The 10,000-nt window shown below is 37.1% G+C and overlaps 1 non-coding gene and 40 pseudogenes across 1 annotated transcript; all 41 read left to right on the top strand.

Moving 5' to 3' along the window:
• The first annotated feature begins 204 nt into the window (after positions 1-204).
• Positions 205-323, top strand: LOC148470721 (5S ribosomal RNA; annotated as a pseudogene).
• Positions 324-439: 116 nt separating this feature from the next.
• LOC148470720 (5S ribosomal RNA) lies at positions 440-558 on the top strand (annotated as a pseudogene).
• Positions 559-674: 116 nt separating this feature from the next.
• Positions 675-793, top strand: LOC148470719 (5S ribosomal RNA; annotated as a pseudogene).
• Positions 794-888: 95 nt separating this feature from the next.
• Positions 889-1,007, top strand: LOC148470718 (5S ribosomal RNA; annotated as a pseudogene).
• A 116-nt stretch (positions 1,008-1,123) lies between these two features.
• Positions 1,124-1,242, top strand: LOC148470717 (5S ribosomal RNA; annotated as a pseudogene).
• Positions 1,243-1,358: 116 nt separating this feature from the next.
• Positions 1,359-1,477, top strand: LOC148470716 (5S ribosomal RNA; annotated as a pseudogene).
• A 115-nt stretch (positions 1,478-1,592) lies between these two features.
• On the top strand, positions 1,593-1,711 carry LOC148470715 (5S ribosomal RNA; annotated as a pseudogene).
• Positions 1,712-1,827: 116 nt separating this feature from the next.
• Positions 1,828-1,946, top strand: LOC148470714 (5S ribosomal RNA; annotated as a pseudogene).
• Positions 1,947-2,062: 116 nt separating this feature from the next.
• On the top strand, positions 2,063-2,181 carry LOC148470713 (5S ribosomal RNA; annotated as a pseudogene).
• A 116-nt stretch (positions 2,182-2,297) lies between these two features.
• Positions 2,298-2,416, top strand: LOC148470712 (5S ribosomal RNA; annotated as a pseudogene).
• Positions 2,417-2,532: 116 nt separating this feature from the next.
• Positions 2,533-2,651, top strand: LOC148470711 (5S ribosomal RNA; annotated as a pseudogene).
• A 121-nt stretch (positions 2,652-2,772) lies between these two features.
• Positions 2,773-2,891, top strand: LOC148470710 (5S ribosomal RNA). The gene has a single exon (XR_015873342.1). It is a non-coding gene; the product is annotated as a 5S ribosomal RNA (ribosomal RNA).
• A 116-nt stretch (positions 2,892-3,007) lies between these two features.
• Positions 3,008-3,126, top strand: LOC148470709 (5S ribosomal RNA; annotated as a pseudogene).
• Positions 3,127-3,242: 116 nt separating this feature from the next.
• On the top strand, positions 3,243-3,361 carry LOC148470708 (5S ribosomal RNA; annotated as a pseudogene).
• Positions 3,362-3,477: 116 nt separating this feature from the next.
• On the top strand, positions 3,478-3,596 carry LOC148470707 (5S ribosomal RNA; annotated as a pseudogene).
• Positions 3,597-3,713: 117 nt separating this feature from the next.
• On the top strand, positions 3,714-3,832 carry LOC148470706 (5S ribosomal RNA; annotated as a pseudogene).
• Positions 3,833-3,953: 121 nt separating this feature from the next.
• LOC148470705 (5S ribosomal RNA) lies at positions 3,954-4,072 on the top strand (annotated as a pseudogene).
• A 116-nt stretch (positions 4,073-4,188) lies between these two features.
• LOC148470704 (5S ribosomal RNA) lies at positions 4,189-4,307 on the top strand (annotated as a pseudogene).
• Positions 4,308-4,423: 116 nt separating this feature from the next.
• Positions 4,424-4,542, top strand: LOC148470703 (5S ribosomal RNA; annotated as a pseudogene).
• Positions 4,543-4,658: 116 nt separating this feature from the next.
• On the top strand, positions 4,659-4,778 carry LOC148470702 (5S ribosomal RNA; annotated as a pseudogene).
• Positions 4,779-4,894: 116 nt separating this feature from the next.
• Positions 4,895-5,013, top strand: LOC148470701 (5S ribosomal RNA; annotated as a pseudogene).
• A 116-nt stretch (positions 5,014-5,129) lies between these two features.
• Positions 5,130-5,248, top strand: LOC148470700 (5S ribosomal RNA; annotated as a pseudogene).
• A 115-nt stretch (positions 5,249-5,363) lies between these two features.
• On the top strand, positions 5,364-5,482 carry LOC148470699 (5S ribosomal RNA; annotated as a pseudogene).
• A 351-nt stretch (positions 5,483-5,833) lies between these two features.
• LOC148470698 (5S ribosomal RNA) lies at positions 5,834-5,952 on the top strand (annotated as a pseudogene).
• Positions 5,953-6,069: 117 nt separating this feature from the next.
• LOC148470697 (5S ribosomal RNA) lies at positions 6,070-6,188 on the top strand (annotated as a pseudogene).
• Positions 6,189-6,304: 116 nt separating this feature from the next.
• LOC148470696 (5S ribosomal RNA) lies at positions 6,305-6,423 on the top strand (annotated as a pseudogene).
• Positions 6,424-6,539: 116 nt separating this feature from the next.
• Positions 6,540-6,658, top strand: LOC148470695 (5S ribosomal RNA; annotated as a pseudogene).
• A 117-nt stretch (positions 6,659-6,775) lies between these two features.
• LOC148470694 (5S ribosomal RNA) lies at positions 6,776-6,894 on the top strand (annotated as a pseudogene).
• Positions 6,895-7,010: 116 nt separating this feature from the next.
• LOC148470693 (5S ribosomal RNA) lies at positions 7,011-7,129 on the top strand (annotated as a pseudogene).
• A 116-nt stretch (positions 7,130-7,245) lies between these two features.
• On the top strand, positions 7,246-7,364 carry LOC148470692 (5S ribosomal RNA; annotated as a pseudogene).
• A 115-nt stretch (positions 7,365-7,479) lies between these two features.
• Positions 7,480-7,598, top strand: LOC148470691 (5S ribosomal RNA; annotated as a pseudogene).
• A 116-nt stretch (positions 7,599-7,714) lies between these two features.
• On the top strand, positions 7,715-7,833 carry LOC148470690 (5S ribosomal RNA; annotated as a pseudogene).
• Positions 7,834-7,949: 116 nt separating this feature from the next.
• On the top strand, positions 7,950-8,068 carry LOC148470689 (5S ribosomal RNA; annotated as a pseudogene).
• Positions 8,069-8,184: 116 nt separating this feature from the next.
• Positions 8,185-8,303, top strand: LOC148470688 (5S ribosomal RNA; annotated as a pseudogene).
• Positions 8,304-8,419: 116 nt separating this feature from the next.
• Positions 8,420-8,538, top strand: LOC148470687 (5S ribosomal RNA; annotated as a pseudogene).
• Positions 8,539-8,655: 117 nt separating this feature from the next.
• On the top strand, positions 8,656-8,774 carry LOC148470686 (5S ribosomal RNA; annotated as a pseudogene).
• A 116-nt stretch (positions 8,775-8,890) lies between these two features.
• On the top strand, positions 8,891-9,009 carry LOC148470685 (5S ribosomal RNA; annotated as a pseudogene).
• Positions 9,010-9,125: 116 nt separating this feature from the next.
• On the top strand, positions 9,126-9,244 carry LOC148470684 (5S ribosomal RNA; annotated as a pseudogene).
• A 117-nt stretch (positions 9,245-9,361) lies between these two features.
• LOC148470683 (5S ribosomal RNA) lies at positions 9,362-9,480 on the top strand (annotated as a pseudogene).
• A 116-nt stretch (positions 9,481-9,596) lies between these two features.
• On the top strand, positions 9,597-9,715 carry LOC148470682 (5S ribosomal RNA; annotated as a pseudogene).
• Positions 9,716-9,831: 116 nt separating this feature from the next.
• Positions 9,832-9,950, top strand: LOC148470681 (5S ribosomal RNA; annotated as a pseudogene).
• The last annotated feature ends 50 nt before the right edge of the window (positions 9,951-10,000 follow it).

Below are 10,000 nucleotides of genomic sequence, written 5' to 3'. Positions count from 1 at the left end.
TGTCGTCTGATCTTGGAAGCTATGCAGTGTTGGGCATGGTTAGTACTTGGATGGGAACCCACCTGGTAATACCAGGTGCTGTAGGTAATTTTATACTGCCATAACATTCTTTTCTATTACATTTTACATTTAATTTTTTTCTATTTTTCAATGAATTTACTTGAGTTAAGAAGTAATAGAGGTCTAAAGTTAATCTTTTTGAGCACCTACAGCCAAACCACACTGGACATGTCCAATCTCGTCGGATCTTGGAAACTATGCAGTGTTGGGCCTGGTTAGTACTTGAATGGGAGACCACCTAGGAATACCAGGTGCTGTACATCATTTTATACTGCCATAACATTCTTTTCTATTACATTTTACATTTAATTTTTTCAACTTATCAATGAATTTACTTGAGTTAAGAAGTAATAGAGGTCTAAATTTAATGCTTTTGAGCACCTACAGCCAAAACACACTGGACATGCCCAATCTCGTCTGATCTTGTAAGCTATGCAGTGTTGGGCCTGGTTTGTACTTGGATGGGAGACCACCTGGGAATACCAGGTGCTGTAGGTAATTTTATACAGCCAAAACATTCTTTTCTAATTCATTTTACATTTAATTTTTTCAACTTATCAATGAATTTACTTGAGTTAAGAAGTAAAAGAGGTCTAAAGTTAATGTTTTTGAACACCTACAGCCAAACCACGCTGGACTTGCCCAATCTCATCTGATCTTGGAAACTATGCAGTGTTTGGCCTGGTTAGTACTTGGATGGGAGACCACCTGGGAATACCAGGAGCTGTAGGTAATTTTATACTGCCATAACATTCTTTTCTTTTATATTTTACATTGAATTTACTTGAGTTAAGAAGTAAAAGAGGTCTAAAGTTAAGGTTTGTGAGCACCTACAGTCAAACCACAGAGGACATGCCCAATCTCGTCTGATCTTGGAAGCTATGCAGTGCTGGGCCTGGTTAGTACTTGGATGGGAGAACACCTGGGAATACCAGGTGCTGTAGGTAATTTTATACTGCCATAACATTCTTTTCTATTACATTTTACATTTAATTTTTTCAACTTATCAATGAATTTACTTGAGTTAAGAAGTAATAGAGGTCTAAATTTAATGCTTTTGAGTACCTACAGCCAAACCACACTGGACATGCCCAATCTCGTCTGATCTTGTAAGCTATGCAGTGTTGGGCCTGGTTTGTACTTGGATGGGAGACCACCTGGGAATACCAGGTGCTGTAGGTAATTTTATACAGCCAAAACATTCTTTTCTATTACATTTTACATTTAATTTTTTCAACTTATCAATGAATTTACTTGAGTTAAGAAGTAAAAGAGGTCTAAAGTTAATGGTTTTGAGCACCTACAGCCAAACCACGCTGGACTTACCCAATCTCATCTGATCTTGGAAACTATGCAGTGTTGGGCATGGTTAGTACTTGGATGGGAGACCACCTGGGAATACCAGGAGCTGTAGGTAATTTTATACTGCCTTAACATTCTTTTCTATTACATTTTACATTTCATTTTTCAACTAATCATTGAATTTACTTGAGTTAAGAAGTAAAAGAGGTCTAAAGTTAATGTTTTTGAGCACCTACAGCCAAACCACACTGGACATGCCCAATCTCGTCTGATCTTGGAAGCTATGCAGTGTTGAGCCTGGTTAGTACTTGGGTGGGAGACCACCGAGGAATCCCAGGTGCTGTAGGTAATTTTATACTGCCATAACTTTCTTTTCTATTACATTTTACATTACATTTTTTCAACTTATCAATGAATTTACTTGAGTTAAGAAGTAAAAGAGGTCTAAAGTTAACGCTTTTGAGCATCTACAGCCAAACCACAGAGGACATGCCCAATCTCATCTGATCTTGGAAGCTATGCAGTGTTGGGCCTGGTTAGTATTTGGATGGGAGACCACCTTTGAATACCAGGTGCTGTAGGTAATTTTATATAGCCATAACATTCTTTTCTATTACATTTTACATTACATTTTTTCAACTTATCAATTAATTTACTTGAGTTAAGAAGTAAAAGAGGTCTAAAGTTAAGGTTTATGAGCACCTACAGTCAAACCACAGAGGACATGCCTAATCTTGTCTGATCTTGGAAGCTATGCAGTGCTGGGCCTGGTTACTACTTGGATGGGAGACCACCTGGGAACACCAGGTGCTGTAGGTAATTTTATACTGCCATAACATTCATTTCTATTACATTTTACATTTAATTTTTTCAACTTATCAATGAATTTACTTGAGTTAAGAAGTAATAGAGGTCTAAATTTAATGCTTTTGAGCACCTACAGCCAAACCACACTGGACATGCCCAATCTCGTCTGATCTTGTAAGCTATGCAGTGTTGGGCCTGGTTAGTACTTGGATGGGAGAGCACCTGGGAATACCAGGTGCTGTAGGTAATTTTATACAGCCAAAACATTCTTTTCTATTACATTTTACATTTAATTTTTTCAACTTATCAATGAATTTACTTGAGTTAAGAAGTAAAAGAGGTCTAAAGTTAATGTTTTTGAGCACCTACAGCCAAACCACGCTGGACTTGCCCAATCTCATCTGATCTTGGAAAATATGCAGTGTTGGGCCTGGTTAGTACTTGGATGGGAGACCACCTGGGAATAGCAGGAGCTGTAGGTAATTTTATACTGCCATAACATTCTTTTCTATTATATTTTACATTTCATTTTACAACTAATCATTGAATTTACTTGAGTTAAGAAGTAAAAGAGGTCTAAAGTTAATGTTAATGTTTTTGAGAACCTACAGCCAAACCACACTGGACATGCCCAATCTCGTCTGATCTTGGAAGCTATGCAGTGTTGGGCCTGGTTAGTACTTGGATGGGAGACCACCTGGGAACACCAGGTGCTGTAGGTAATTTTATACTGCCATAACATTCATTTCTATTACATTTTACATTTAATTTTTTCAACTTATCAAAGAATTTACTTGAGTTAAGAAGTAATAGAGGTCTAAATTTAATGCTTTTGAGCACCTACAGCCAAACCACACTGGACATGCCCAATCTCGTCTGATCTTGTAAGCTATGCAGTGTTGGGCCTGGTTAGTACTTGGATGGGAGACCACCTGGGAACACCAGGTGCTGTTGGTAATTTTATACTGCCATAACATTCATTTCTATTACATTTTACATTTAATTTTTTCAACTTATCAATGAATTTACTTGAGTTAAGAAGTAATAGAGGTCTAAAGTTAATGATTTTGAGAACCTACAGCCAAACCACACTGGACATGCCCAATCTCGTCTGATCTTGGAAGCTATGCAGTGTTGGGTCTGGTTAGTATTTGGATGGGAGACCACCTGGGAATACCAGGTGCTGTAGGTAATTTTATATAGCCATAACATTCTTTTCTATTACATTTTACATTACATTTTTTCAACTTATCAATTAATTTACTTGAGTTAAGAAGTAATAGAGGTCTAAATTTAATGCTTTTGAGCACCTACAGCCAAACCACACTGGACATGCCCAATCTCGTCTGATCTTGTAAGCTATGCAGTGTTGGGCCTGCTTAGTACTTGGATGGGAGAGCACCTGGGAATACCAGGTGCTGTAGGTAATTTTATACAGAGAAAAACATTCTTTTCTATTACATTTTACATTTAATTTTTTCAACTTATCAATGAATTTACTTGAGTTAAGAAGTAAAAGAGGTCTAAAGTTAATGTTTTTGAGCACCTACAGCCAAACCACGCTGGACTTGCCCAATCTCATCTGATCTTGGAAAATATGCAGTGTTGGGCCTGGTTAGTACTTGGATGGGAGACCACCTGGGAATAGCAGGAGCTGTAGGTAATTTTATACTGCCATAACATTCTTTTCTATTATATTTTACATTTCATTTTACAACTAATCATTGAATTTACTTGAGTTAAGAAGTAAAAGAGGTCTAAAGTTAATGTTAATGTTTTTGAGAACCTACAGCCAAACCACACTGGACATGCCCAATCTCGTCTGATCTTGGAAGCTATGCAGTGTTGGGCCTGGTTAGTACTTGGATGGGAGACCACCTGGGAATACCAGTTGCTGTAGGTAATTTTTTGCAGCCATAACATTCTTTTCTATTACATTTTACATTTAATTTTTTCAACTTATCAATGAATTTACTTGAGTTAAGAAGTAATAGTGGTCTAAAGTTAATGATTTTGAGAACCTACAGCCAAACCACACTGGACATGCCCAATCTCGTCTGATCTTGGAAGCTATGCGGTGTTGGGCCTGGTTAGTACTTGGACGGGAGACCACATGGGAATACCAGGTGCTGTAGATAATTTTATATAGCCATAACATTCTTTTCTATTACATTTTACATTACATTTTTTCAACTTATCAATGAATTTACTTGAGTTAAGAAGAAAAAGAGGTCTAAAGTTAATATTCTTGAGCACCTGCAGCCAAACCACACTGGACATGCCCAATCTCGTCTGTTCTTGGAAGCTATGCAGTGTTGGGCCTGGTTAGTACTTGGATGGGAGACCACCCAGGAATCCCAGGTGCTGTAGGTAATTTTATATAGCCATAACATTCTTTTCTATTACATTTTACATTTAATTTTTTCAACTTATCAATGAATTTACTTGAGTTAAGAAGTAATAGCGGTATAAATTTAATGCTTTTGAGCACCTACAGCCAAACCACACTGGAAATGCCCAATCTCATCTGATCTTGGAAACTATGCAGTGTTGGGGCCTGGTTAGTACTTGGATGGGAGACCACTTGGGAATACCATGTGCTGTAGGTAATTTTATACTGCCATAACATTCTTTTCTATTACATTTTACATTTAATTTTTTCAACTTATCAATGAATTTACTTGAGTTAAGAAGTAATACAGGTCTAAATTTAATGCTTTTGAGCACCTACAGCCAAACCACACTGGACATTCCCAATCTCGTCTGATCTTGGAAGCTATGCAGTGTTGGGCCTGGTTAGTACATGGATGGGAGACCACCTGGGAATACCAGGTGCTGTAGGTAATTTTATACAGCCATAACATTCTTTTCTATTACATTCTACATTTAATTTTTTAAACTTATCAATGAATTTACTTGAGTTAAGAAGTAATAGAGGTCTAAAGTTAATGTTTTTGAGCACCAACAGCCAAACCACACTGGACATGCCCAATCTCGTCTGATCTTGGAAGCTATGCAGTGTTGGGCCTGGTTTGTACTTGGAAGGGAGACCACCTGGGAATACCTGGTGCTGTAGGTAATTTTAGACAGCCATAACATTCTTTTCTATTACATTTTACATTTAATTTTTTCAATTTATCAAGAATTTACTTGAGTTAAGAAGTAAAAGAGGTCTAAAGTTAATGTTTTTGAGCACCTACAGCCAAACCATACTGGATATGCCCAATCTCGTCTGATCTTGGACTCTATGCCGTGTTGGGCCTGGTAAGTACTTGGATGGGAGAACACCTGGGAATACCAGGTGCTGTACATCATTTTATACTGCCATAACATTCTTTTCTATTACATTTTAAATTAAATTTTTTCAACTTATCAATGAATTTACTTGAGTTAAGAAGTAATAGAGGTCTAAAGTTAATGTTTTTGAGCACCTACAGACAAACCACACTGGACATGCGCAAACTCATCTGATCTTGGAAGCTATGCAGTGTTGGGCTAGGATTGTACTTGGATGAGAGACCACCTGGGAATACCAGGTGCAATGGGTAATTTTATACTGCCATAACAGTCTTTTCTATTACATTTTACATTTAATTTTTTCAACTTATCAATGAATTTACTTGAGTTAAGAAGTAATAGAGGTCTAAAGTTAATGTTTTTGAGCACCAACAGCCAAACCACACTGGACATGCCCAATCTCATCTGATCTTGGAAGCTATGCAGTGTTGGGCCTGGTTAGTACTTGGGTGGGAGACCACCTGGGAATACCAGGTGGTGTAGGTAATTTTATACAGCCAAAAATATTCTTTTCTATTACATTTTACATTTAATTTTTTCAATTTATCAATGAATTTACTTGAGTTAAGGAGTAAAAGAGGTCTAAAGTTAATGTTTTAGAGCACATACAGCCAAACCACACTGGACATGCCCAATCTCGTCTGATCTTGGAAGCTATGCAGTGTTGGGCCTGGTTAGTACTTCAATGGGAGACCATCTAGGAATCCCAGGTGCTGTAGGTAATTTTATGCAGCAATAACATTCTTTTCTATTACATTTTACATTTAATTTTTTCAACTTATCAATTAATTTACTTGAGTTAAGAAGTAAAAGAGGTCTAAAGTTAATATTTTCCAGCACCTATAGCCAAACCACACTGGACATGGCCAATGTCGTCTGATCTTGGAAGCTATGCAGTGTTGGGCCTGGTTAATACTTGGATGGGAATCCACCTGGGAATACCAGGTGCTGTAGGTAATTTTATATAGCCATAACATTCTTTTCTATTACATTTTACATTACATTTTTTCAACTTATCAATGAATTTACTTGAGTTAAGAAGTAAAAGAGGTCTAAAGTTAATATTTTTCAGCACCTATAGCCAAACCACACTGGACATGGCCAATGTCGTCTGATCTTGGAAACTATGCAGTGTTGGGCATGGTTAGTACTTGGATGGGAACCCACCTGGGAATACCAGGTGCTGTAGGTAATTTTATACTGCCATAACATTCTTTTCTATTACATTTTACATTTAATTTTTTTCTATTTTTCAATGAATTTACTTGAGTTAAGAAGTAATAGAGGTGTAAAGTTAATCTTTTTGAGCACCTACAGCCAAACCACACTGGACATGTCCAATCTCGTCGGATCTTGGAAACTATGCAGTGTTGGGCATGGTTAGTACTTGAATGGGAGACCACCTAGGAATACCAGGTGCTGTACATCATTTTATACTGCAATAACATTCTTTTCTATTACATTTTACATTTAATTTTTTCAACTTATCAATGAATTTACTTGAGTTAAGAAGTAATAGAGGTCTAAATTTAATGCTTTTGAGTACCTACAGCCAAACCACACTGGACATGCCCAATCTCGTCTGATCTTGTAAGCTATGCAGTGTTGGGCCTGGTTTGTACTTGGATGGGAGACCACCTGGGAATACCAGGTGCTGTAGGTAATTTTATACAGCCAAAACATTCTTTTCTATTACATTTTACATTTAATTTTTTCAACTTATCAATGAATTTACTTGAGTTAAGAAGTAAAAGAGGTCTAAAGTTAATGGTTTTGAGCACCTACAGCCAAACCACGCTGGACTTACCCAATCTCATCTGATCTTGGAAACTATGCAGTGTTGGGCATGGTTAGTACTTGGATGGGAGACCACCTGGGAATACCAGGAGCTGTAGGTAATTTTATACTGCCTTAACATTCTTTTCTATTACATTTTACATTTCATTTTTCAACTAATCATTGAATTTACTTGAGTTAAGAAGTAAAAGAGGTCTAAAGTTAATGTTTTTGAGCACCTACAGCCAAACCACACTGGACATGCCCAATCTCGTCTGATCTTGGAAGCTATGCAGTGTTGAGCCTGGTTAGTACTTGGGTGGGAGACCACCCAGGAATCCCAGGTGCTGTAGGTAATTTTATACTGCCATAACTTTCTTTTCTATTACATTTTACATTACATTTTTTCAACTTATCAATGAATTTACTTGAGTTAAGAAGTAAAAGAGGTCTAAAGTTAACGCTTTTGAGCATCTACAGCCAAACCACAGAGGACATGCCCAATCTCATCTGATCTTGGAAGCTATGCAGTGTTGGGCCTGGTTAGTATTTGGATGGGAGACCACCTGGGAATACCAGGTGCTGTAGGTAATTTTATATAGCCATAACATTCTTTTCTATTACATTTTACATTACATTTTTTCAACTTATCAATTAATTTACTTGAGTTAAGAAGTAAAAGAGGTCTAAAGTTAAGGTTTATGAGCACCTACAGTCAAACCACAGAGGACATGCCTAATCTCGTCTGATCTTGGAAGCTATGCAGTGCTGGGCCTGGTTAGTACTTGGATGGGAGACCACCTGGGAACACCAGGTGCTGTAGGTAATTTTATACTGCCATAACATTCATTTCTATTACATTTTACATTTAATTTTTTCAACTTATCAATGAATTTACTTGAGTTAAGAAGTAATAGAGGTCTAAATTTAATGCTTTTGAGCACCTACAGCCAAACCACACTGGACATGCCCAATCTCGTCTGATCTTGTAAGCTATGCAGTGTTGGGCCTGGTTAGTACTTGGATGGGAGAGCACCTGGGAATACCAGGTGCTGTAGGTAATTTTATACAGCCAAAACATTCTTTTCTATTACATTTTACATTTAATTTTTTCAACTTATCAATGAATTTACTTGAGTTAAGAAGTAATAGAGGTCTAAAGTTAATGTTTTTGAGCACCAACAGCCAAACCACACTGGACATGCCCAATCTCATCTGATCTTGGAAGCTATGCAGTGTTGGGCCTGGTTAGTACTTGGGTGGGAGACCACCTGGGAATACCAGGTGGTGTAGGTAATTTTATACAGCCAAAAATATTCTTTTCTATTACATTTTACATTTAATTTTTTCAATTTATCAATGAATTTACTTGAGTTAAGGAGTAAAAGAGGTCTAAAGTTAATGTTTTAGAGCACATACAGCCAAACCACACTGGACATGCCCAATCTCGTCTGATCTTGGAAGCTATGCAGTGTTGGGCCTGGTTAGTACTTGGATGGGAGACCATCTAGGAATCCCAGGTGCTGTAGGTAATTTTATGCAGCAATAACATTCTTTTCTATTACATTTTACATTTAATTTTTTCAACTTATCAATTAATTTACTTGAGTTAAGAAGTAAAAGAGGTCTAAAGTTAATATTTTCCAGCACCTATAGCCAAACCACACTGGACATGGCCAATGTCGTCTGATCTCGGAAGCTATGCAGTGTTGGGCCTGGTTAATACTTGGATGGGAATCCACCTGGGAATACCAGGTGCTGTAGGTAATTTTATATAGCCATAACATTCTTTTCTATTACATTTTACATTACATTTTTTCAACTTATCAATGAATTTACTTGAGTTAAGAAGTAAAAGAGGTCTAAAGTTAATATTTTTCAGCACCTATAGCCAAACCACACTGGACATGGCCAATGTCGTCTGATCTTGGAAACTATGCAGTGTTGGGCATGGTTAGTACTTGGATGGGAACCCACCTGGGAATACCAGGTGCTGTAGGTAATTTTATACTGCCATAACATTCTTTTCTATTACATTTTACATTTAATTTTTTTCTATTTTTCAATGAATTTACTTGAGTTAAGAAGTAATAGAGGTGTAAAGTTAATCTTTTTGAGCACCTACAGCCAAACCACACTGGACATGTCCAATCTCGTCGGATCTTGGAAACTATGCAGTGTTGGGCATGGTTAGTACTTGAATGGGAGACCACCTAGGAATACCAGGTGCTGTACATCATTTTATACTGCAATAACATTCTTTTCTATTACATTTTACATTTAATTTTTTCAACTTATCAATGAATTTACTTGAGTTAAGAAGTAATAGAGGTCTAAATTTAATGCTTTTGAGTACCTACAGCCAAACCACACTGGACATGCCCAATCTCGTCTGATCTTGTAAGCTATGCAGTGTTGGGCCTGGTTTGTACTTGGATGGGAGACCACCTGGGAATACCAGGTGCTGTAGGTAATTTTATACAGCCAAAACATTCTTTTCTATTACATTTTACATTTAATTTTTTCAACTTATCAATGAATTTACTTGAGTTAAGAAGTAAAAGAGGTCTAAAGTTAATGGTTTTGAGCACCTACAGCCAAACAACGCTGGACTTACCCAATCTCATCTGATCTTGGAAACTATGCAGTGTTGGGCATGGTTAGTACTTGGATGGGAGACCACCTGGGAATACCAGGAGCTGTAGGTAATTTTATACTGCCTTAACATTCTTTTCTATTACATTTTACATTTCATTTT

This window comes from Taudactylus pleione, unplaced genomic scaffold (genome assembly GCF_031769625.1).
Source record: "Taudactylus pleione unplaced genomic scaffold, aTauple2 ptg000967l, whole genome shotgun sequence".
NCBI lineage: Eukaryota > Metazoa > Chordata > Amphibia > Anura > Myobatrachidae > Taudactylus > Taudactylus pleione.
The sequence above is the reverse complement of the archived record's forward strand: the minus strand, read 5'-3'. Positions and strand labels throughout refer to the sequence as shown.